General features: G+C 38.8%; 1 protein-coding gene across 3 annotated transcripts in view; it reads right to left on the minus strand.

The window, feature by feature from the left end:
* Positions 1 to 24723, minus strand: part of THRB (thyroid hormone receptor beta) — a 156461-nt gene that overhangs the window by 110054 nt on the left and 21684 nt on the right. For 2 of the 3 annotated variants that reach the window (XM_041466628.1, XM_041466627.1), the window contains exon 2: positions 15708 to 15737. The exons of the other annotated variant lie outside the window; for it this stretch is intronic. The gene's annotated coding sequence lies outside the window, so the exon portion shown is untranslated. The remainder of the gene's footprint in view (positions 1 to 15707; positions 15738 to 24723) is intronic. 3 annotated transcript variants of the gene reach the window in all.

The raw sequence follows: 24723 nt of genomic DNA on the forward strand, positions 1-24723 counted from the left end.
ACATCAGTATTGTAAAACTAATTAAATTAGAATACAAAAAATTGTTATGGCTACCAACACAGCGACTTTCATAAAGAGTATGGACTTTAGTAAGTTAGCAAAACTAGAGCTACAATCTTATGAATGGGACATAGAATAACATCAATGTAAGAAGAACAGGAGGTCCTGAACAGTGCTGGAATCATATTTTGAAACTAGCTACGGAATATGTATGTGAAATTAACTGAACAGACAAAGCTAATGCCATCAGTGAAGAAGGTCTGAACAAACAAGGCACACATTGCTCAAGTAAGGAACACTTTCCCTACCATCTGGCTTAGAAATCACTTGGATTCCACAGTGGCCATAAAATGGCCAACAGGGAAGCAGGGAAACTATTTTAAGTAAGCATCACTAAAAATAAAATGGGTGATGCAATGAAAGGGGGGAAAAAAGTGGTTAGTGATAAATATAGTATAAATATTTTTCTATTTATAGTTTTAAAGCTATTTATATTTGAAAGTTTTCATTTAGAGACATGGAGGGCTTCCACATTCATCAGTCTGGTATTCATTTGACTGCACAGTATTTATAGAAATACGTAAATGCCAACAAAAATAATAAGAAAGACATTAAAATTATCTTCTCTCACAATTTGGCATTATCAGTTTACATTCACACTCAGTCACACATAAACAAAACATTTCCCAATATTACACTGACATGCATTTTGAATGCTCACCATGAAATCTTGCTCCAGCAACAGGGCAAACCGAGAAAAAATACTGTACAACAGTTTGACACAGTCTGACACAACACTCCCTGGTGACAAGCTCCTTCAGGTGAACTTGCTGTGTGGGCTTGATTTCCCATGCAGCTGAACCAGGAAAGCAGCACAGCACCTGTGATGGCAGGACCATGGAGAACATACAACATCAACCCTCAACGGAGAAAATCTAAAGGGCAGAACAAGAGAAGGCTCTGGAAACATCTGAGAGCACCTTCCAGCCCTTAGAGGGGGCCTACAAGAGATCTGGAGAGGGACTTCTTACAATGATATGCAGTGTAAGGAAAGTGATGGCTTTAAACTGAAAGAAGGTAGGTTTAGATTAGGAAGAAATTCTTTACTGTGAGGTTGCTGAGACACAAGAACAGGTTGCCCAGAGAAGCTATGGATGCCCCATCCCTGGAACTGTTCAAGGACAGGTTGGATGAGGTTTTGAGCAATGCAGTCTAGTGAAACACCCAACCCAAACCATTCTATGATTCTACAATTCTGTAACTGAAGAGGAAAGGATCCATGAGTGTAGGATGACTGCTGAAAGACTGATGATAAGCTGGAGGAGAACTGCCAAATACTCTGCACAGTTCTTTCCAAAAATGTTGCATTTGGCTCTTCAGAAGCTAAGCCATTTGAAAGGAAAGTGCAAATCCTCCTGCTCCTCTCTGAAGCTCCTCACAAAACCAATGTTGTGCCTGGTTAAGAACAGGTCATGCTCATGAACCCATTTAGAAAATGCGAGCTGAGGTGAATGCTGCTTCTGGTAAAATGGATGATCTAACTTCACTTTCAGAGTCAACTAACTGCTTTCTGCTAAAATTAACATCTGCTACTAACTTTGTTCACGTGTCAACACTGTTTAGCTTTATTAACCAGCTTTCCTCTATACCAGTCCCTTCCTTGTATTATCAAGGAACTATCTTATCATGCTCTGGGTTTCACTTTGCTAGCCTGTTCTGCTAAGATAAAGGCTCTCAGCGATGCTTTTCTTGCTGTTCCTGTTTTAGTTTGAAACATTCCTGAATTCAAAATCCAGAACAACACATGAAATTTTGTTTTACACGTTTTTCTACTTACTGCAAAGTTTCCATGCCTCCATCACCTTCCCATTACACCTATTCCATTCTAGATCCATATTTATCTTATCTATTTAGGTCTGGAGATTTGCCTTGTTTTTACACAAGTTTCAAGAACTTTTAAAAATGTTTTCTTTACTTTTAAATGTTTGGGCTTTTTAGTCTGGCCAACTGAATTACTTACCAGCCTCATGACCTTGTTTCCTTAATTTCACAGCCTGTCCTTCTGTGAGACGGAGTGTTACTTATGACCTATGTTTGCTTATGCTTGTATAACATTTAAATGGAAATAAGTAAATGCATGCTTCATACAAACTTACTCTGTATAACCAACTCTTCTACAATGTCGCCGTGCTCCATAAAAACAAAATCTGAGAGCACATCAACACCTCAGTTCACCAACATTTTAAAGAAGAAATCATATTCACTACCTGTCACAGCTTGCATCAAAGACTATCGATGTCCTAAGTTTCTAAGGGATTGCATGTACTGAGCCATTTGCAGCTCTATTTCTACAAGCAAAATAAACATATCCAAGAATGTTGAGGCCAACTGGCACAGAAAGGTGCCATGCTAATAAAGTCTGTCACCCTCCAAAACAGGGTGGTTGCTTTTAAATTGCCTACCGGGAAGAATCCCAAGATAACTTTCAAACCTTACCTGGGAATAGTTCAGGTGAGTTCCCGTAAGTATGCACCAAAACTAGGCCAGGGACAGTCAACAGTAGGTACATTTAATTTCCAGGGCCAGGGACTGCTTCTAGACTCCATTTAATTTGCTAGTACAGACATGCCCATTGCATGAAGACCTCTTCACGCCTGCATGACCCTGAGTTCTTCATGCCTCTTGGTCCATCTTCATTAGCTTGTCCTTCACCCACCCTCCTTCTCAGAGACCAAGGTAATTCTACTAAAACCACACCAGCCACAGATTTCAGGAGAGTTTTCTCTGGCTGGATATATTAATCTTTGGTTTGTTCCAAAAGGGATCCTGAAATCTTTGTCTCAAGTTTCTTCTCTAGGACTGTTTTTAGTTTTATCTTTCCACAGTGTTACTTTAGTCTTGGAAAACAAAACACTGATCTTTCCTCAGATAACCTCTGCTGACAGATGTGCCTTTCCACCTAAAGAAAATGAGTCTTCAGACTCACACACTTGTGTCTTTCTCATACCACAAGAAAACCCAGATTTTCATGGGGTTTGGGGTTTTTTTCCTTTTTTCCCTGGTGCTGCCCAACCACCCAATTGTTGTCCTCAGTTCTTTAATCACATTCTTCTTCCTTCTCAGCCCCAAATTTCTACTTTTCCCCATCTTATTCTCTCTTTTTTTTTTTTTTTTTTTTCTGGTGCCACTCTTCTTTCAGTCATCTGTTTCTCCCTTTTTCCTCCTGAGTTCTCCATCATAACACATCAGTCTTTCACTTGATTTCTCCACTACCAATTAGCGCCAGCTTCTCTGCTGTGATTATAGCCACATGCAGTACGTGGTCATCTTCCTCAAAGACCTCTTCCTTCCAACTACCATTTTTATATACAGCTGTGCATTCAGATCACCTCAACTGCCTCTTCTGTTCCCTTGTGGCTTTAGTTCCCTGCCTCTAGCTGCATCTAAACTACTTGGATATTCTCTCTCCTGACTTCTGTCAGGTGACATCTCTATATAAAAATAGATCCTATCAGGTAACACTGAAGACTGAAGAAGTAAATCTCCTTCTGTTCCTGCATCAAGTCTTGGTGTCTCCTCTGCTATCCTTCATTCAGTGCTGCATCACTGCACATTCTTCCTCATCTCTGCCATCAAGGAAAAATAAATTGCCCAGACAAAACTCATCCAGACTCTAAATTTTCATTAAATGCTGGTTTCCTCTGGCCACTGAGTGAAAGGCAGATATCTGCCTGAACTAAGCTCTCTTAGGTGGACAGTTCTAGTTGTGATCAAAGGCAGAAAAACTCCCCCATCTTCTTCAGCTACAAGTTTAATCCACTGAAAATTGGTCTTGCAAACACCAGGGAAAAAAAAAAAAAAAGAGAGAGAGAGGAAGAGTAATTACAATGCAGGACAAGGATTCTTGTACACAAAGCTCTACTAGAACTTGAAGCAGAATGGATGCCTACCTAAGTGGAAGAAAATGAAAGAAGTACTGGGAAGAATTTCATGCCATAATCACAAATCCAGATTGAGTAATCATAATTTTCTGAGACAAGGCTAGGTACCAACAAATGATTCCTCATGTTTGTGAAATACGAAAAATAAGTTTACATGAACCTTATACAGAACATAGTATTTTGAACAAAATATTCTGCAAAACTGGAAATGACTGCAGAAACATGTGGCTAAAAAGAAAATACAGTTCAAGGATTTAACAAGGATATCTTTCTGCTAATCAAAGTACAGACTCCAACCCTTAATTATTCCCATCAAAGTATGAAATAACATTAAGGGATCACACATTCTAAAATGCACTTTATTGTTTTTCCCCTTTAAACAACACAGATTTTATAGGACAAATATTAAGGACAGAGTTCAAAGAACATGTGGATGTGTAGGAACAGAGTACCAAGAAAAGTGTGATCTCAAGTCTTTTACTAGATAATAAAAATAGCACCTTGTTTTGAGAATTGGAAGCTTATCAGTCTCACTTTCAGTGCAAGTCCTTCCTGCATATCCAGGCATGCAAGAAAGGACAAGCAATGAACAGCAGGTAATCCTTGTGCCCTTAATGCTTTGGTTTATCTCCAGAACTTAAAATCCAGCAATGCTACTAAATAAATATGGCACACTGAGACACAAACAGAAATTGCTTTCATGTACACAAGTAACAAGGCATCAAACTTAATTGTCAATAAGTGGGAGGACTTTCAAAGATGCAAATGGACAGTAAATGCAGAGTTCAAAAGGTATTCAGGGTTGGCCTAAATGATCTAATTGCTACTGTAGATCTACAGTTCCTGGAAACTATGAAGTCTCCTGCACCGTTGTTGAAGATTTTGGAACATGTATCCACTATAAACACTATACTAATTACAATTAATTACGTTAATTTTCACCTATAATTTACACAGAGATTCTCCTAAAATGAAGCAGGCCAAGAACACGTCCAAAGAAGCATTTCCTCTGCTAGGGCACAAAAGCTTGCTGTGATACCTGGCCTCCTGATCCTGGATCTTGCATAAAACCTATTAAAACCTTTCTGGCAGATCAGAGTTATCTGTGGCCTCTGTTACAAAGTACAATGCAGAGTCTGATCCACAGACCCTGGGAAAATAAAAAACAAACAAACAAAAAACCACCTCAAACCAAATAAACAAATAAACAAACATACCACCACCCCTGAAATATTTTAGCTGGCTTTAAATTAGGGTAATTTTTACATTAATGATGCAGGCAAAGGTGCAGTCTCTGACCAGTGCCGCCATAAATATTTTTCAGAAATATATATTAGAGTTAAACAAACAAGATGTATCAGAGTAAAAGACTACAACATTAATTCCATACTTGACATAAAATACAAGAAGCTAAAACAAATCACAAGCCTTTCACAGTTCCTTCTAAAACTTCAGAAATCTTCCTCCAAATTCCCAGTGTTACTTTGACTTGCTTTGAAGACTAATTCTTTGCCAGAGGTGCTGTATAATTGTTTATGTCTCATCTAACCTGAAGTGGAAGCTGAAATTCAACAAATAAATATGCAAACATCTTCTAGTGATTTGTACTTGCTAAATATAATCCAAATGTTTATTGAGATCCTATTTAACAATTTCCCAATGGATGCATTTCTTGCAACAGATTAAATGACAATAGGATCAGAAAGCAAACTGTACAGGACTAGGAAACAAAGTTAAGTAATTCTGTTATGAAAAATATTGGAAATGGTATGCTTAGCAGGGAAATGTGACTGACTGGCTCAGTATTCAACTACTTGCCACATATTTACATCAAGGAAAAGCATTTTTCCCACCAGTGGAAGAATTTAATTACATGGAGTAGAGGGAAATGAAAAGAAAATTCATTGTGAAAGTACTCTTTCACTGCTTTAGTCAAAGCAGTGAATTTCTTAGAATATGTCAGCTGGACAAACCAAAAATACAAAAATAAGATTAAAGATAGTGTATCTTCACCTAGCAATCGGTAACTATGTGTTCCAGCCAGAGAAAACACTGGGAAAGCTACTGGAGGAGTTTTCCTTTGGCTCAGGGAACAGATGAGCAAGAGTTCTCCTAAGGCATTACTTACAAAGCCAAAAGCTGTTAAATTCAGCGGCGGCTAAAGCAAGTTACAACACAGTCTGCTCCAGACTGTGTGGACAGAGCCAAGCTGCAGTGTAATAACATTTAGGGGAAAAAGGGAGCAAGCAGAGAAAACATACCTTATGGTTTTATCCCAAGCCTGAATCAAGATTCATTGAGTTCTCTCAAGCCAGTCAGAACATGGGCGTAGAAAAGGTTTTCTGCTTCAAGAGTGCTCACCTACAGAAGCACAGGTTCTACACTGGTATTTTCTAGTCTTTATTCAACCCATTTTTCAGTTCCCAAATAAGACAGACACTTTCTATGGAAAACTATGCCACTTGCTGTTGTCGAGGAAGACTTTTTCAGTCCAATAAAGCATATCTTTCCTGTCATACATTCTTTCTCAATTAATAAAATTTTTTCTCTATGTCACTTTACCATCCCAAACATTTTGATCAAACCATTCTTACAGAACTGCTTTCTCTATGCCCCCATTCTGATGTGAAATCTCTCACTTCATCTGTCCTTCCACATTTCTCCATGCCCATGGTTCATTTTCCTTTATTTTCTCAGAATTTCAGTTAAACCACATAAAATGATGCATAAAGACTAGAGGGAACTTTACAAAGCCACTGAAGTGAAAAACAGGCTGGAATTCTGAATTAAGGACTGTTTTTTGGTCAGCTGTGCAATTCTAGCTCATTACATAAGAATGAGTGTAAAATCATTCTGCATCTTCAAATAACTCCTATTTGTGTAATTTCCACTCCATTTAATAATTAGTTGGAGGAACTGTACTGGCAATTTAAGGAGGGCAGAAGAAGTTAAGGGGATCGAAAAGGTTTTGATACAAGAACCAGCATTGGAACCTGGTTAGTATTCTTTTCTGTGAGGGTGGTGGAGCACTGGAAGAGCTTGCCCAGAGAAGCTGTGGGTGTCCAAACCCTGAAGTGTTCAAGGCCAGGTTTGATGGGGCCTTGAGCCGCCCAGTCAGGTGGAAGGTGTCCATATCTTAGGCAGGGGGGTTGGAACTAGATAACATCTAAGGTCCCTTCCAAACCATGCCATTATAGGATTTTATGATCCTATAAGAACAAGAAATTACTTTTTTCTCTTCTGTTATTATTTCATGTTTCTTTAATTATTTTATTTTGCAGATGAAAGGAATAATAAAATTTAAACATAATTATGAACACTAGTACATTTTTACAGCAGTCTCGTGTTTAACCTCTGTCTCTTTCCATATGTGAAAACTGCAACTACAACCAAGTTTTGGAAACAAAGTACATCAAATCCTCCCACACAGAGCTGGAACACACCAGGGTCAGCCTGCCATTTTCCTACTGAAGACAGAACTTGCAGAAAGAAGTGAGCACTCCCTGTCATTTTCACTTAGCTTTTGCTGTTGCCAAAGCAGGAGCTCTCCCTATAAATCTAAGTATTTTCCAAACAATTTGTTTTCAGAAATGGAATTTCAGGCCAGGAAAAGCACAACATCCTGTGCCTCAAGAAAATCAGAGCTGGTGAACACCTGCACTGCGACTACTTACCTGGAAATCTTGATGGGTTAGTACTGTCACTGTATTTTAAAGGAGCTCTACACCGAAAATTTTACTATCCTGTATGTCTTATCATTTTACAAACCCACTCTGTATCTGAAAACTTAAGGCTCTCTGAATCAGTCCCAATCAGGGGGTGAGACTAATAGTGTCTGTGGTTAGCATCTTAATATAAAGGAAATCAGAAAAGTCAAAACTTGCCATAACTGCTCAATAGTATTTTCTCTCTGTACTATATATCTACTACAGCTAAAGGACTGTGACAAATTTTAACCTGACATGCTCAGAGTCAGAAAAAATTCAGTACTACTTTTCCTTGGTGACAGTCAGACGTGGCAAGGAATGCTTTCTCTAATTTTTGGGTGGACATTAGAGAAACTTGCTGCCTTAATGCATGTGAGGTGCACATGCATTGAAGTTTCAGTTCAGAACACACCATTTCCCTCCTGAAATTGTATTATTTTACCTTTACTTCTGTTTATTCTTTTTGGCAATTACTAAATCAAAGAAGGGATGATTGGTTTTTAAATTAATTTGTGAAAGGACAATGAAAGATGCTGATGGCTAGAAGGATGGGAATGAGTTTCTAACAGATCAAAAGAGAGAGAGAGCACTAATGAGCAGATGTGTCCTGAAAGATTTTCTTAAATGCAAGCATGATGACTGTCTCAAGACTGATCCATTACAAATAGAGGTCTGCCCATCATGGTACCAGGGAAGAGCTCTTACTGACTCTTGAGCAGAGGGAAAACAGCAGAAGCAGCCTCATTCAGTGGCCCACATTTGAAGAAAAAATAAAGTGGGCTCCATTTAGTCCTTGCCCCCTCTGCAGAGCCCCTTGTGCTGCTCTGTACTCCCACGTGAGGAGCACAAAATTCAAGTGCTTGTCTCCCATCCTCCTGTCTGATGAGGATCATGGGAGCTAGAGCTTTCTCAGGAAGCCCACAGAGAGCTCCAAGGGCCAAACTCTGCTACTGGGCTTGACAGAGCAGCTGTCAAGGTAAGAAATATTCACTGCACACACATTCTACATATTCTACAAATACTCTTTTGTACTACAAAGTGAAGCCCCTGAATAAAGAGCCCAGTAGAAGACATAAGATCAAGGAATTAGAAACTAACCAGTAAGTGGAACTCTATGGAATCACTAGACTGTTCCCTTCAGTCACTCAGTTGGGCTGGCATGGTTGAGGCAGCTCTGTGACTGTAAACAAAGCATTTCAGCCTGCCTTTCTTATTTTTTTTCTTTTTTTCAATGTAATTGTAACTGATCTAGTTCACCATACCAAACCAATCAAAGACAGATTCTTCTTGGGTTCTTTTCCTTTTCTGGGGATAGGGGCTTTTTAACTTTGAGATAAAATGTTCTCTGTCAGGAACAAAATCAGCCATCAATCCTGGCAGGCTGGACCTAAAATCGATTTAAAAAATCTCCAGGATATACATGCATTTTACTTTGAACTTCCTGCTAGATTCCATTTGCACTTACTTGAGTAAATTAGAACTTCTCTGCTTGCCTGAGGGAACCAAAATATTAGTGCCTATTAAATATTTATTTTGTAGCAACATGAAATCTATCATGCTATAAAAAATTGCTTTGAATGATACCTCCTGAGCAAGACTGCAACTTACAGCTTTTCTTTTTACTAAGCTAAACATTCCAAAAAAAAAAAAAATACAGCTGGTCCAAGAAAACTCTGTTTTGCTTTGGCAAAGCATCAGACAGCACCTTCTGGTCTGCCAACACAGGCAGAATCTTATCTGTGGGATGTGCTTGGATTTACTACCTATTAGCAAACTCTTAAGAAGCACTGAAAGGTTCCAGCCTCTTTTACGTATTCTCAGTCAAATCTCATTAACTTCATGTTCTCAGTTTGCACACAAAAATATGGCAGTCTTTTCCCACCTCTTAGGGAAAAATTAATATGAGAGTGTTAAATCTCATGTTACAAGGACTTCATTACTTTTACAAGCTATGCTAAATAATTAAATGCGCTTGTCAAATAACTGATTAGAGAAGATTTTGTGCCTTGGTGTATGTTTTTACTGTCTGTTTACTTCAGTTGACAAATCATACACAGGGTCTCCTGCACAGCAACTGAAACCTTAAACTTGGAGAAGAGCTGTGGGACAATTTGACATAGGATGCAATGAAAGAAAGAGAACTGGATTAAAGCCACAGATGGGGAAACTGAAACAATAGAACCAAAGCTTACCCTGAGGATGGTGCTGAATGAGAATGACCTAGAAGCAAATCTAGCTAACACCATCTAGATCTCTAGCAGCTTCTAGATAGACTTTTGACCCTTAAAGTAAGCAAAAAGGCAGAGAATACATATTGCTTAGAGAGATTAGGACTAGCATTATTCAGCCAACATTGACTTTTCCAATCTTTTTTTTTCTTATCCATGTTTTCACAGTAATATATTGGGGAGGTGGGGAGGTTTTGACTAGTGCTATCAGCAGGGTGCAGCCATCTGAAACATTCTGTAGTTAACCCACCTGTTCTGTAGATGTAGGATCCCTCAGGTCTGAAATAGATGGCCTATGTGCAAATGGGCAAAGGTCAAACAATTAGATAAGCAACCTACCCCTCCACCACATCCACAAGGCAAGGCCATTTCTGTAACGTCAAAGATGAAGAGAATTTCTGACACAGTGCACATTGTCCTACCTGCCTCTCTTCCCCAAAGGCAGGTCTCTGGAGCCCATTCCATCCAGTAAAATGATCCACACAGTCAAATGAAGCAGATGTAGTCAAATGAACAGCTGTCTCTCCTGCTGATGGGAATTAATCTGTTTGGCCACCCTGGCAATTTTTCAGATGCACTCTTCTAAAGGTTACTCAAAACCAAAAATTGTACTGCTGCAAAACCCTTCTGGTAGCAGCCAGACATATGCTGTACCAGCCTGCTGCTACCAGGGCCTCATCCAGTCTCCCAGGGCTGCAGCACACAGCAGGATCTGCTGTCCTGAACATCACTGTGATGTTCAAGTTGGACTCTGTCGATGAGCACATATACGCAATCTGCTATGTTATAAATGTACTGGTCACCAAAAGCCACATTCCCATTAAGCGGGAGAGAACATTCCTGATGCTCCCGTTCTCTCACGGCAGCAGAATTTCCCTGAATCGACACTTTTGGAGAGTTCTGTAACAGTGAGCACAGCGTGCTTGACTCTCATCTGAGCAGACACTGCGAGCACAGGGTTAAGCACCAGCTACTTCTTTACACTGACTTGTGCTCCAACCTAGCATGTGGATTTAAAAAATTTAAAAAACAGTATATTTCTCTCTTGGAAGAGAGCAGCAAGTTACCCAGGTAAAATCATGGATTCTTGTATAGGGGTTATTAAGTAAACAAAGTGCAGGAAACAAGACTGAATAGCTTTCAAATGCAGTAAAACTGAGCTTTTAAAGCAAGTGCAGTTCTGAGATACAAACAATGAATTTGGGACTAGCAGTGCACTGGAGATATGCCAAAGGAGCTCCCCAGACCTCAACACAACTGCTCTTTTCTGTCATCTGGAATACTTTTACAACATTAATTGCCTGAACAGAAAGAAATGCCAAGGAAACCCTCAGTGATAACCAAAGTCAATTTTGCAGGCTTGTGTGCCACTGTCCAGCAGAGGCACTTCTTCTGTGGTAGACAAGACTGTTTTCCTTTACATTAAATGACTTAGCCATGAGCTTTCACATGGAAGGAAATAGCAGCAATATGATGTCTCAAATACCTTACTAATGGAGAGGGCAATTTTCTTCCATGGCACTGCCTCCTCCATTCCTTTTCAGAACTGAAGTATCCATTAAGAGTGACTCACTGGTTGAAAAAACATGTGAAAAAGAGACATCCTGAAGTTTGTTTTTAAATACTCTCCACAGTCAGTATTATGGCTATCAGGAATTTGTGAAAACCATAGGCATGTAATGTACTGTCAAGAGACATGGTACAGAAGAAACCTCATGCTAAAAAATCACAACTATTATTGCATGGCAACCAAGCAAACATGCTTGATTCCTGACTAACCAAAGTCTTCTCTCCTTTCACCACAGCCATGAATCCCTAACCTACTAGCAAGGGTAATTAACCATTTTTTATCTTTTTCCATCATCTTGTCCTATTTCCTGGATGTCCATGAAAGCAGGTGGAGCCTCCACATGGAGGGACACAAACTTATTTACCTCAACCACCTTACTTTGGTTTATCAAACACAATGGTATTTCTCTTCTCTACTTTAGTTCTACTATTGTTTTAGTCCAATATTTTTTCTAATTCAGGTCTAGGCTGCCATGTGTAAACCATAAGTACATGGTCCAGGGAGGGAGAGCAGTAGGCATGGTCAGGTACCAAGTACAAACTACCTGATGTCAGGCTGGATATCAGGTATTCTGGAAAAAAAAAAAATCTTCTAATATTCCTGGGCTCACTCTTGAATTTACCCTAGATAATTTTACAGAAAAGCTTTTTCATAGAGCCAGAATTACATGAAAACTTTCCTGAATGAGTTTTTATCCCCACATATGGCCAGGACAACTCTTAGCAGTTCTTCCCATCATGCTGATGTGGAATTATACTAGACATTCCTGTAACAAAAGCTATGCAACCTAAGTACAGCAGGGTGACATAATTCTGAGCTCAAGTTGAAGGATTTTTCCATTTGCAAGATTTTGCACAGTAATTCCTGATTAATTCTGAATGTTGGAATTAATGAGCTTATCAAAGTAACGAGAAGGAGCCAGGGCTATTCTTGTTCACCACAGTGTTTTGTATTTCTTCTAGTATAAAATTAGTTTTTTATATATTTTAATCTCTTTTCTATTAAAATGATCTGCTGCCTCTTGTCCAGTAAGACAGTAAGAATATACTTCCCTGTAGCTGAAGAGAACTAAAAGATGAGTGCCCTCCACTCTCACTATTCCGTGCACATCCCAGAGCAAGCATACAAGTTACTGCTTTTTCAGTTTTGGAGAAAGCAGATAATATTATCCTAAGAGTTCTACATAATCTGCTAAAAATGTCCCCTGCCCTTTCTACTCCTAGGGATATTAAGAGTGGCTATAGAAGATCCTGTGTTAATGACAATGGAATTATGATCACTGAGTAACTGAAGAAAATTCTGAAGGGATTCAATCTTGTATCACAGAAGGTATTCAATAAGCTTTATACGATAATTATTATTTTTCACTGAACTCAATAAAAAATGCAAATCACTAAATAAATCAGGTAAAATATCAGAAAGTCATGCAGAAGGATGCATTTATGGGCTGGTCAGACAGAGCAGAAACTGGCTCAGTATTGGTCCACAGAGCTGAAGCACACAATGTACAAGCTCAGCAGTGCTGAGTACCCACCACAGCGTCTCTGCAAGGATCTGCTCAAAGACTTTTCAACCTTTCACCACCGAAACAAGAGTGATCCGCTCCACCTCAGATTTTGGAAATTCTGTGGCAGCATGTACCACATAAGAGCCTTTGTTGGTGGGGATGTGGATTTAAAAGGCCTGGAGGAACTCTTATGGTAATCTGGTCTGACTTCCTGCCTGGCACAGCCTGCAATACCTCATGCAGCAATTTCTTTACAAAGCACAAGAACTTGTAACTCTACTAGAAGATATTTCAGAAGCAGATCTAATCTTGATTTAATTACTCCAAGTGATCTACCACATTCCTTTCTAAGCGTTTCCAGTGGTTAATTACACCCACGGTATCGTAATTCCAACGTGAACTCCTCTTCCTTATCTTGCCATGTTTTTGTCTGTTGGAGCCCTATCCCATCTCCCTATACTGATATTTTTAGATACGAACCACATCACACCTCAAAATTCTCTTACCTGAGATAAATAGTTTGCCTGCTTGGCAAACCAAAACAGGGATTCCTGAGTCAATTGGGCAGCATCTGCGGTGGTGTAGTAGAGATAGCTTTTGACTAAAGAGACTAAAAGAGAAAACTCAATTCAAGTGCGAGGGGAAGGCACCAAACATCTTTAGCAAGCTTTTCCAGCTTCTGCAGCACCCATTTGTATGACCTGAAGATTTGGGATGAGCAGCACTGCAACCTGCATAGTTTCTCTTTCAACCTAATTGATAAATTCTCGCTCAGACTGGATCAGTAGTTACTAAACACTACAGTTAACTTAGAAAGAAAAAGATGGCTGATGGCAGGTGGTTTTCTACTGCCCATATGTCAAATCACATAAAAATGACCTGGTAGTTCTGCAGGCACTGCCAAGGCAGCAGTCCAGGAGTAAGCAATGTATACCTTAAAATACTTCCAGCTGTGACTCGGGTAAACAAAATAAGTAATTTTCCACTACTGCTGTCATGCTATATTACTTAGGCATATTACTTAGGGATTTGTATTACTGTAGCATTCAGAGGCTCCACATAAGGCTCCCTTGTGTTAGGTGATCACCTACAGACACAGCAAGTTTAATTCGTTTCTGCAACGTTTGCCCAGTGCTTGTATGGCTGAATCCTGGTAAAGAGACAGAAGGAGGACTTGTGTTCTTCTTGGATCACGGATGCTGATGAGATCAGTGTACAAAGACTGCTCAGAACTAGAATTTCTTCTGGCATTTACTAAATCCCTGCACTACCCATGTGGTTCTCAACACATTATAAAGTTCCTTAGCTTCATTAGCCCTGTTCCAGAAGGGTTTTCAGTCCCTCTCACTGATTGGGTGAAAATCAGCAGCATCTTGCTGTCTCAGAGATGTATTACATAAGCACACACCTTTGTAGCTGCGAATAGACGCACAAATCCTCCATGTACCAATACAAAGTAAGAATTGCAAAGATAGTCTGCTATTAACACCACCATTTGTTATGACACCTCATTACTTTTTCACAACACTACTGTTTTTTCCATTAATACTTCACATTTCTACTCACTTGTGGTTCCTAGCAGTTTATATTTTGCATAGCTTAAATGCCATTTTTTTTTAAGCCTCCCTCTTTCCTATTCCAAGAATGCCTCTCTGCAAACCAGGAACACAGTTTATGCAAACATATCAACTTTTACTGATGTTAACAGCTTTAAAAAAAAAAATCTTATGAACACTCTTCCATTTGGAAGTCATTTGACTTGAAATAAGTGTAAGAAATCCAGCTAACAACTCTGCAAAATTTTACTTTAACCACTGATGCAAAAAACCAAACCAGGCAAATATGGGAAGAAAAGAAAACAATAACCAACAACACTCCCCTTCCTTGGAATCCTGAGAATGACTATTATAATTGAAATATTAATTGTGACAGAAAAGTAACTATGTATTTTTGTAATGCTCTGAACAGGTTCACACTTCAGCTGCCTGTCATAACAACTTGCTATCGTACACCTGGCTTTGTCATTTGTCATAGATGCTTCATTTTCTAGGTGACACACCACATGAATGTCAGCATCCTCATTAGCAATGCAAGAAATGGAAAGATAAAACCACTTTTTTAACATCCATTGCAGCTGGTAGTGTACTGAAAGACCTTTTTCTGCCTTTTGCCCAACTAGCAGATGACACAGAGTCCATTTTCAGAAGACAGCTGAATTATGTTATATATAAGGGAAAATATTCACACCTAGAAGAGTTCACTCCTCCTATGTTTATTTAACTATGTAACTCATAAACTCCCACCATCGCGTCTCAAAGACTAAAAATCTGTGGCTAAGCTACTTATTTTTTCAGCACATTCTCTAATGTTTCGTTTTCAAATTGAAAGAAAATGAAGATTTTCATTGACTGCATAATGAAAACTATAGCATCTGCTGACAAGTAATTACCTGTAAATTCCTTACAAGCAAAAAAACGTTTCCAAATCTATGAAGGCATCTTATTCTGATTAAAGACCAAATAGTGGTTCAGTAACAACAACAACAATAAAGTTAAATGTTGTTAGACTCATTCTGCAATACCATACTCTTTCTTTTTTGTGCTTTGACATACTGACCCAAACTGGGATCTACTAGCGAAATGCTGAAATCTACTGGCCCAGAATCTAGCATAAAATGCTGAATATATTTGTTAAAATGATCTCAAATTAACTTGAATATCTTATTGAGTGGAATAAAAAAAACCAAACTCTTACCTTATTAGAGCTTCATTTTCTGTTCTTTCACTGAAAAGAGTAAAGAAATCTGTATTAAAGATCCATTTGGTAAAAAGAACCCTCTGATGTAACTATTTTAGTTTCACTTCAATTAACACCAAAACAAAAAGGTTCTTTTTACATAACTGTAGTAAGTCTCTGTTATTTTGCAGGGTTAATCATTCTCAACACTCTGGAGTGGAGGCCTTTATTTATTTGCCATCTTAATTAGCTGTTCTGAACAAACATTTCAAATGCTCTGGAAATATCAATGCAAACAACTGATCTCATCAATTCACCACCTAAACTACTGATTAGCTTGATTAGACACATTCAGTAGGTTTATTTTCACTTCAAGCTGTATCTCATGAAGAGCGTTTGTGTTGCCATTACTTTCATTGGACATTTGGTATTTTCTATTATAAGATAGGTTTTCATTGCAGTATGCCCATTTAAAGTGTTTCTCAGCCTGGAAGGTTTTTTTAAAAGCAGCTATTTTCTGCTCAAACCCCAAACAGGTAGGGTCAGTGGCAGTTTAGAAGAATGAAAGCATCACGCCATTTCAATAAACACCTATTTCAGCTCAGCTGCTCTGTATGACACATTTGTCAACAATTTACCAACACACATCACAAAATCAAAAAACAAAAAAGCTTTAAGAGTATTCTGGGAAAGTTCAGGCATAACTCAGAACAATCAATGAATAGTGAGGCATGCAAAAATATTAATTAACCTTTTATTTCTTTACGAGTTTTTTTTTCAGTCCTTTACAACTGGGGAGAACTATTTGCAAACATCAGCATTATAACGGGGGATTGGATTCTGGTAACTCTAAAGTAAATGGGCTTTTTTTTTGTCACCAATGCATGCAAGAATAAAATCACACTTTTTCTTATTTCATTTTCTAAATTAGCATAATATACAGTACAAAATAGAAAACAAAAAGCCAAGTCTAATAAAATCTGACAATTATTAGCAGTATTTGTTGAAAAGCAGAGAAAATCATGCTGAGTCACAGGCAAAGCATCTCAACCTCTTGCACTTTCTGTACACTTCATTAGCCATCAGTCAGTATGGTTAGAGATTTACAGATGAAGAGAAAACAACGAGAGACCTTGTTCATCTTTGCCAAGGACAAATTCGAAGCTTGGCCTCAAAGCATGCAATCAGTGCAATGGTTGAAGAGATGAGTTCTTTGCTCTACAGTGAAAATACTGAGATTTGAGGGGCAGCGGGGTTCAAACAGAGTCTTCTAGGAATGAATCTGTCAATCTGAGGGAAACAAAGCTTAAGAGATTAGTAGAAGCGCCTCTTCCGTTCATTTAAGGTATGGTCACCTGATATTTCTGAGAGACTCATAAAATGAGACTATTTCACACATGGAACAGGTAAACTTAAAGAGAGACATTCCTGGAGCGCAGTAAATCACTGGATTAATCACCCGTTTTGAGAAAAGCCATGAGATCCCATTTTTATGAGTCAGCTCATGAGAGCTGACATTTACAAAGTCTGATTTCCCACAACAGAGTACCTTCACATGCTTACCTTTAAAGGAAAAAGAATAACTATAAGGTCACTTAATTACTTAGTCAAACATAAAATCCTCATAGGTTTAATTTTTCTATGGTTCCCCCGATAATCAGCTATTAAAAACATCCATCAGTACCAGATTAGTTCACATTTACCTGTCTAGCTTCAGGTGCGGGTCACCCAAAAAAGGTAATTTAAGAAAGATTTTGCACGCAGAAATCAAGGGACAGAACCAGTAAGTATTTTATCACTGGATGCTATGCAGGGTTTCAATAGGATTGAGTGGGATTTATTACAGCACAAGCCAAATCCTTCTTACTTTTCTCATGCAAAACACCCATTGAAGCTAGCCAGAGTGCAACTGAGGACATATTGCATCCCTGATTCTCTATTACTCACCTGTCACAATACTACTGCGCTCCACAGCACCAAGTTTCTGGGAACAGAATGACTCTTTCTGGGAAGGGATAGGAGTACCTTACAGGCTAGCCTGTTTTAAATATAAAGCAGGTACAGAAGCAAGTCTGAAGAAGACTAAAAGTCATCTTGGACTTGTGACAAGATCCACAGTTTTAAAGCAAAGTATTTCTATGCTAGAAACACTCACAGTGCAAGCTGCTTTGAAGCATATTTAACGCATCCTACATACTTTTAAAAGAAGAATGAAAGCTTACTTTGGCAGAGTTTATGACTCCCAGAAAAAAAAAAACCCAAAAAACCACCCTAGCATACTTAAAAAAACAATTTGCATAAGTTTTCCTTATCTGATCTAGCTGTTGATAACAGGACAAGCTATAATGAGGGCCATGAGCATCTCCTACCACAGGTTCTCATGGGCCCTGCTGCCTGTCTAGCCCAATGGTCTCAGCAGACATTTCTTCAAGAGGACCAATTACTATCTCCATCAGGTAGCAGGAAGCTTCTAGCCTCCGAAGATCTGGCTTTTATCCAAGTGGAGATAACCTCTCCTCCAGTGTGCCCAAAACAACACTGCATAAGTGAGGTTCAAGCATTCAAAGGTCCTTGCAGAAGACTTACTAGGTTTCCTGCTTATCTGCCTTGGACACCTTGGCAAAGAATTTAAAATTAAAATATATCTCCTGTTAACTGCTTGCACTGCCTTCAAACTTAATGCGTACTGCTTAGATGGAGGGGGAGAGCATTACAGGGGAAAAAAAAAAGTAAAAAAAGTGAGGACATTTACATTGCAATATTCAGATGTGTCATCTTGCTAAGCATATGCCTCTTTACAGTAAAAACTATACTTGCTGCCAGTCACCAAATGTGTTAACTTTGGACAGACTCTAGGAGGATTCTACCAGACTGCCTCAAAGGCACATCAGCACCATTAAGTTAAACTAAGCAGACAACTGTCCACACTCAGTGACAAGAGGCTCTGTAAATTCATCAGGGTATTTACAATTATCCTTTCAACCCCAGTATTAAAAAAAAAAAAAAAAAAAAAAAAAAAGTAAATATTTTTTCAAGTTCCATGTTTTTCAGAACAATGTATGAACATTCTCAGTTTTATAAATACTATAATTAACACTAAAAAAACCTACTGAGGTTGTTAAAACAATGTACCTAGAGATTGTTAAAACAATGTACATTGCTACTGAAGCTGCTCATGATTTTTCTTAAGGGAGAATCACCACTGACTTGTTGAACTACAGGAAACCAATACTGCTAAAATGATCAGACAGCAGAATAGACATAGATGAAAATTTCCTACTTTAACACACAGAAAATCCCTGACTGCATGGAGTTGTACAAGTAAAAATGTTCCTTTTTGTTTTAGTCATATTATTTCACCTTTTTAGTTGTATGCTGTTTAGCAGAAACTGAAAAACTGAACACAACTTGTCGTTAACTAAAATATGGGTTTGATCCCAAAAAGGAATACACACAATTAGCTAAAACAACTTATTTCCGTATAATTCAACACTTATCCAGTACACAGTAGGAGAAGAGACATCCAGGTGCTCTTCAGAAAATTTAGATATAAAGCACATATTCTGCCTAAGTCTTCAAACAGATATCAGATTAGGGATGAGAGCAGTACTTGTTATACTTTCCTTCTTATCCATCAAATCCTGTTCATCCTATTAAAACTTACTTTCAAGCTCCTCACACCCATCACAGACATCTTCATTTAGGAAAAAAAAACAAAGTTACCAAAAGATGGACATCTATTCAGTCCTCCAGACAGATTCACCCCAGAATTTATTTCAGTTTACTTTTTTAGTGCCTGCAGGATACTCTGGTGTTCAGAAATCCACAAAGAGACTGATTGAACAAACTAACTACAATTTCCTTTTTCACAAAAGATCCCAGAAAGCCATCCAGGCCTGGAAAAGCCAGAGAATTCTCATTCCATCAGAGCCAAGGAAGGAAAAAGAAAGGAGTGGGGGATGAGAAATCCTGACCGGGAGATAAATTCATTCTTAAAGCTACTCCAGTGAGTTTGGCTTTCAGTTCTTCTGTTTAGCAGCTCCCAGTCAGAATTAAAAGCATGTCAGTGGAGGTGGAGTAAAAAAGAACAAAAACATAGGGGAAAGAAAAGGACAGCAGGGAAAAATCTCACTGACCTCCCTCAACAAAGCTCTTCCTCAAGATGCAAGGAACTCTGCTGGCACAGAAAGTTAATTTAATTCTTCCTGCCCCACCAGTCTTGACTCAAGGCCATTTGATTTCACAGTTCCAGTATCTGCAGTAGTTAACAAGTCATGCCATGCACTCTGCAGAGTGAAAAGCCATGACTGCAGCATGCCAAAGTCTAATCTGTGACAGGCATTCCCAGTTCTGGAACTCTACACAGCACGCCTTGGATTGCTTGGCACTGTGAGGCACCGCGTGTGCACAGTCTGAACTCTGGGACCCAGGGATGCATCCTGAGAGTGTTTACCGCCACCGCAATGCTAATCACAATCAGCATGCAGGTATAGGCTCTGTGCAGGATAAAAGGGCAGAAGAAAGTCTGTGTTTAGATTGGACAGCAAGAACAAGATCATAGCTGGGAGGCAGAAAACTCATAAAACAGCTCCACTTAAAGCATACATACAGATTAAAAATTAACCACTGTTGCCAAAAAACTGCATGTAACTCCACCCACAGCTATACCTGCCTGTATAGGGACTGCCAAATGAAAGTGGAATATGTGCTCAGCTGCCCCACCAGCATGACCAGCCAAGAGCCACCATCTCACATCTGTCCTGCTCCCCAAAAAAAGTGCCCAAGAAAGAGTCACTATTTATTACTGCACTTGGTGACTGGCTGTCATAGAAATCAAGGACTTCAGTGATTTTTTTGGAAGCTGGTCATCCTCCTGGGTATAAGTCATAAACATCAGCCAGGTAGCTTGTCCCAACTGCTTAGAGATGGTATAATGTGGAAAGAAAAATAACCATTGCTACTGCTGTATGTTTGTTCAGACCATACCAAAGAACTCAAAGCTGCTTTACAGAAAATGCTACAAAAACGCTGTCCAGAAGCTATTATCCTCTCCAGTAAATGATGAGTCCACAGACAGTAATGTCTGCAGACCTGTTTTGCCAACATTTCCATTACAATTCTCTGCTTTAATGAAGAATTAACAAGATTAAATACACTTTGGCTAGTAGACCTTCAAGTTCTATTACAGTACATTGTATTTACATTAGAAATGTTAATGTCGCAATTCTTCTTGACTTTGAAAAGTACAATGATATATTAATTTACCTTTACAATAAAACTGTACCAAAAATAATTGTTTAAAATCTTCAAACTTACTCTACTACTCTTTATAGAAAAAGTACATTGCTTTTGTCATTAAAAAGAAAAGCTAATGCATTTTTGTAAGGTAAGAATTAATTGAATTCAAGAGAAATAAGCAGATCCCAGAAAAGGGCAGCTATTTTCTCTGTACATAACATAATCAGATGCCCTAAATCCAGTTATTTACTTCCTCTGAAAGACATTTAAGGATATCATCTCCATAGGGCCTGGCCCTGTGCCACAGAAAGCACAATACACTGTAGCTGATGAGAAACCCTGCATTCCACTTAGGCCTGAAAACCTTGTGTAGGACCAAAGACTCAAGCGTGAAAAGCATCAAGATGTTGAAAACAAACCTTCACACATATTTTTTAATTATTAAACTTAAAAACTTTAAAAAGCCAACCAGCTAATAGTCAAACCTAAGGGGAACCTTCAAGCTTTATATGCAATGTCTGACGATGGTGATATGGCAATTTTTGGGAACTCAGGGGTATTCATCCCACGTGTGTTTAACCATATACTGCAACTATTGGTGGTGGTCACCACTTCTGAGATTGATGGTACAAACAGCACCCTGGAATCTTCTCCCTTCCCCTGCCAACTTACTGAAGAGGAACCAAGGGAGCAGATAAGCTGAGACAGCCAAAACCAGGTTTCTTCAGCCATTCAATCATCCTTCGACTCAGACCGCTTTACACCAGATGCCTGATTTTAATCATTGTCCATATGTCTGAGTAAGCATAAAGAATGCACTGCAGAGACAAGACTTGAACCTTCATGCTTTTTCTCAGAAAGCCTATACTTTACTGCTTGTAATCACCCCACTGACAAGTGAATGATTATGATTTTCTTAATTGTCCCAGGTTTATCTTCTGTGAGATGGTCGAATTAAATAAGCTAGTATCTTGAAGGACAAATGTTCAGTAAGTATTGCTGCATAATATTCCCAGCCAGTAAAGTTCATTATTGAGTCCTAGAAAAAACATGACAGACTTTGTTATGTTATCTTTTCCAAGGTGTCACTACCAACCCAACACATCCTAGAACTTAATAAAGCCTGGCAGCCTCCAACTCATGATACATCCAGAACATGTAATTTTTTCCCTGCACTGCTTTTTCTAATAACTGGTGCTGTTCTGCTCTTCTTGGATGGTGGATGACAACCATCACACCTGCACACTGGAATGCAGCTGTCAGGGTAATTCCATCCAAAATTAAGGCAAGTTCCATGAAAGCAAATGTTTAATACACGCATTTAACAGCAGAAAAATATTGTGAACTGGTCTGTAGCACACTAACTGCTTTGAGTTTAGGATCTGTTTTTTTGTTACATTTCTTTCTTCTATTTTTTCCTACCTGTATGGCACGTGCCCTGCCTTAAGTCCCATGTATAGGATGTGTCCCAGTAAATTGTCTCAATGCAGTCCAGAACTGTGGCACAGGCTGCGTGATTTGAGCAAGAAATGGCCTTAAGCTCTGCATACTGCATATTGAGACCTATGAACAGTACCCAAAGAAAAAATAAAATGGAAATCTGACATTTGAAAGTCAGTGAACTTAAGCTTAAAGAGAAGAGTTATTTCTTCTTATTTATGGGACTCCATAAAGATTTGAAGGTGTATTGTACAACAACACTATATAATGATCAGGCCCACAGTGCTGCTGGGAAGTGTTTTTCAAATGGCAGTTTTGGTTGCCAATATAAGAAATATGCAATGAAACAGAAACAGGTATTTCTAAAAAAGGGCTTTGGAAAATGTCTCCCTGTGCCCAGTATATAGAGCAAACATAAATCTTCACTTAAACTGAGTTATGTTTCATTAGTGTCTGCAGCTGCCTAACTTCATCTTCTGTGGAGAGGCGATGGAAAACATTGTTAGTGACAACGACATCATTTGCCAGGGATAACCAACTATGAATAAATTCACAATCTTGTTGAATCAAGGTTTTCTGGATAAGCTAACAGGATAAAAGCCTTAAGAAACTATATTTGCTTTTGCTTTATTTTCTGGAGCTAAGGTCAAATATGTTGAAGCTTCAGAAGGTTTTTTTTGAAAGGTGGAATAGGACTAAACTCCAATTAAGAGACAAACTGACTGAGTAAGATATTTGTTTAGGAGCTATGTAGTAATGTACCAAACCCAATCCATTGGAACTGCCTTTTGTGTTTATTTCTACCAAAGAAACACAGAACAAAAAAAAAAAAAAAAAAAAAAAAAAAAAAAAAAAAAAAAAAAAATCTATCAAGGTATTCAGATTCAAAACTGGCTTCATGCACACTGAAAACTTTGCAATGCACAACTAGCAGGCAAGGGCAAAGTGGTATTTCCCTCACTTTGGATGCTCCATAAAAAAGGCTTCATTTACACTTCTGTATTTTTAGAATGATGGTGGTATTTTCTTGTTTCTTCCAGTATATCACAGATAATACTCAGCTGCTGGGTTTATGAGGTACTTGCAATTGTAACTCAACAGACAAATCCTTTGTTATAAAGAGAGAACAAATAATGGGGATTTACAAAGCTGTAATTATACTGAGACGGTTTATGCGTAAGGATGTATTAAAAGAAATACTATACGCAAAATAACTTTTTTTAAAAGAAATCCTCTGAGCATTACCACTGCTTATAAGGGTTTTTTTACCATAAAAGGGATTTTAAATGCATGTCATGCTAAAGGATGCCCGCAGACTCTGCCAAGCTCCCCTACACAGGCTGAAGCTGGTAGCGTATACCTGTTTTATGGGTAGCAAATGATGATGAACAAGCAGAGCAAACCCTGAGCCCAAAACAAGCCACACTAAAGGCAGATGATGCACTCCAGCAAGCAGCCAAAGCACGTCAGCTGCTGCAAGCCTTGGCAGCGAGTGGGGAGCAGAGCCAGAGGTGGAGCGTGCCGTGCCCAGCAGCCGCACTGGGGGTGCGCGACAGGCACGAGCAGAGCCGCGGAGCGAGGAGCCCACCCCGGATACAGCTCAGGCTCCTGCAAGGACACCAGCACCAGTGACAACACACCCATTAAATAACACACACCAAGACAAAAAACATAGTCTTGCCTTTCCATCTGGTCATAAAGGCTCTTGGACACACAGGAGCAGGATGCTCTAAACCATGGGAGATGCAGCCAGTATTTTGGATCTCCTGTTTCACCAGCAACATCCCAAGGACAGGTGCTCCCAATACACCAGAGACCTGTGGCTGGTTGCACAGCATTCCCCTGGGGACCCACTCCAGCTACAGCTGTGCCCTGAGGATGCTTTGAAGCCGGCTGCCAGCCAGCTTGTCCCAACAGTAAGAAAACACAAAAGCAAAGATGACTTCAAACATCCCACTGTCTGAATTAAAGATGATAGGCTTCACTTCAATATATTCCATGAGCAGAATGTAGCTGAGAAGTTATTTTACTATGTGATACAATTTTTTCTATTTAGTAATGGTCACCACAGTTCCTACTCTTGTTAAGTCACAATGATTTCTATATCTCCTCACATGGAGCTGGGAATTACAAAGCCATAATATTTTGTATAAATTTATTCTGAGATTGTTTTGACCTTACTAGCTTACTGGTAAACTAAAATGGGAGAATCTGACAGTTATTCAAGGAAATACAGTAAATAAAATTGCAATTATTTTCCAAACCTCTTTCCTAAGATCACTGATTCATTTTCCTAGTTTAGATTTTTTAAATAACTGATTATTGGTATCAGTAACATGCAATTCTGGTTTTTTAA

This window comes from Pyrgilauda ruficollis, unplaced genomic scaffold (assembly GCF_017590135.1).
Source record: "Pyrgilauda ruficollis isolate IOZ18807 unplaced genomic scaffold, ASM1759013v1 scaffold2, whole genome shotgun sequence".
NCBI lineage: Eukaryota > Metazoa > Chordata > Aves > Passeriformes > Passeridae > Pyrgilauda > Pyrgilauda ruficollis.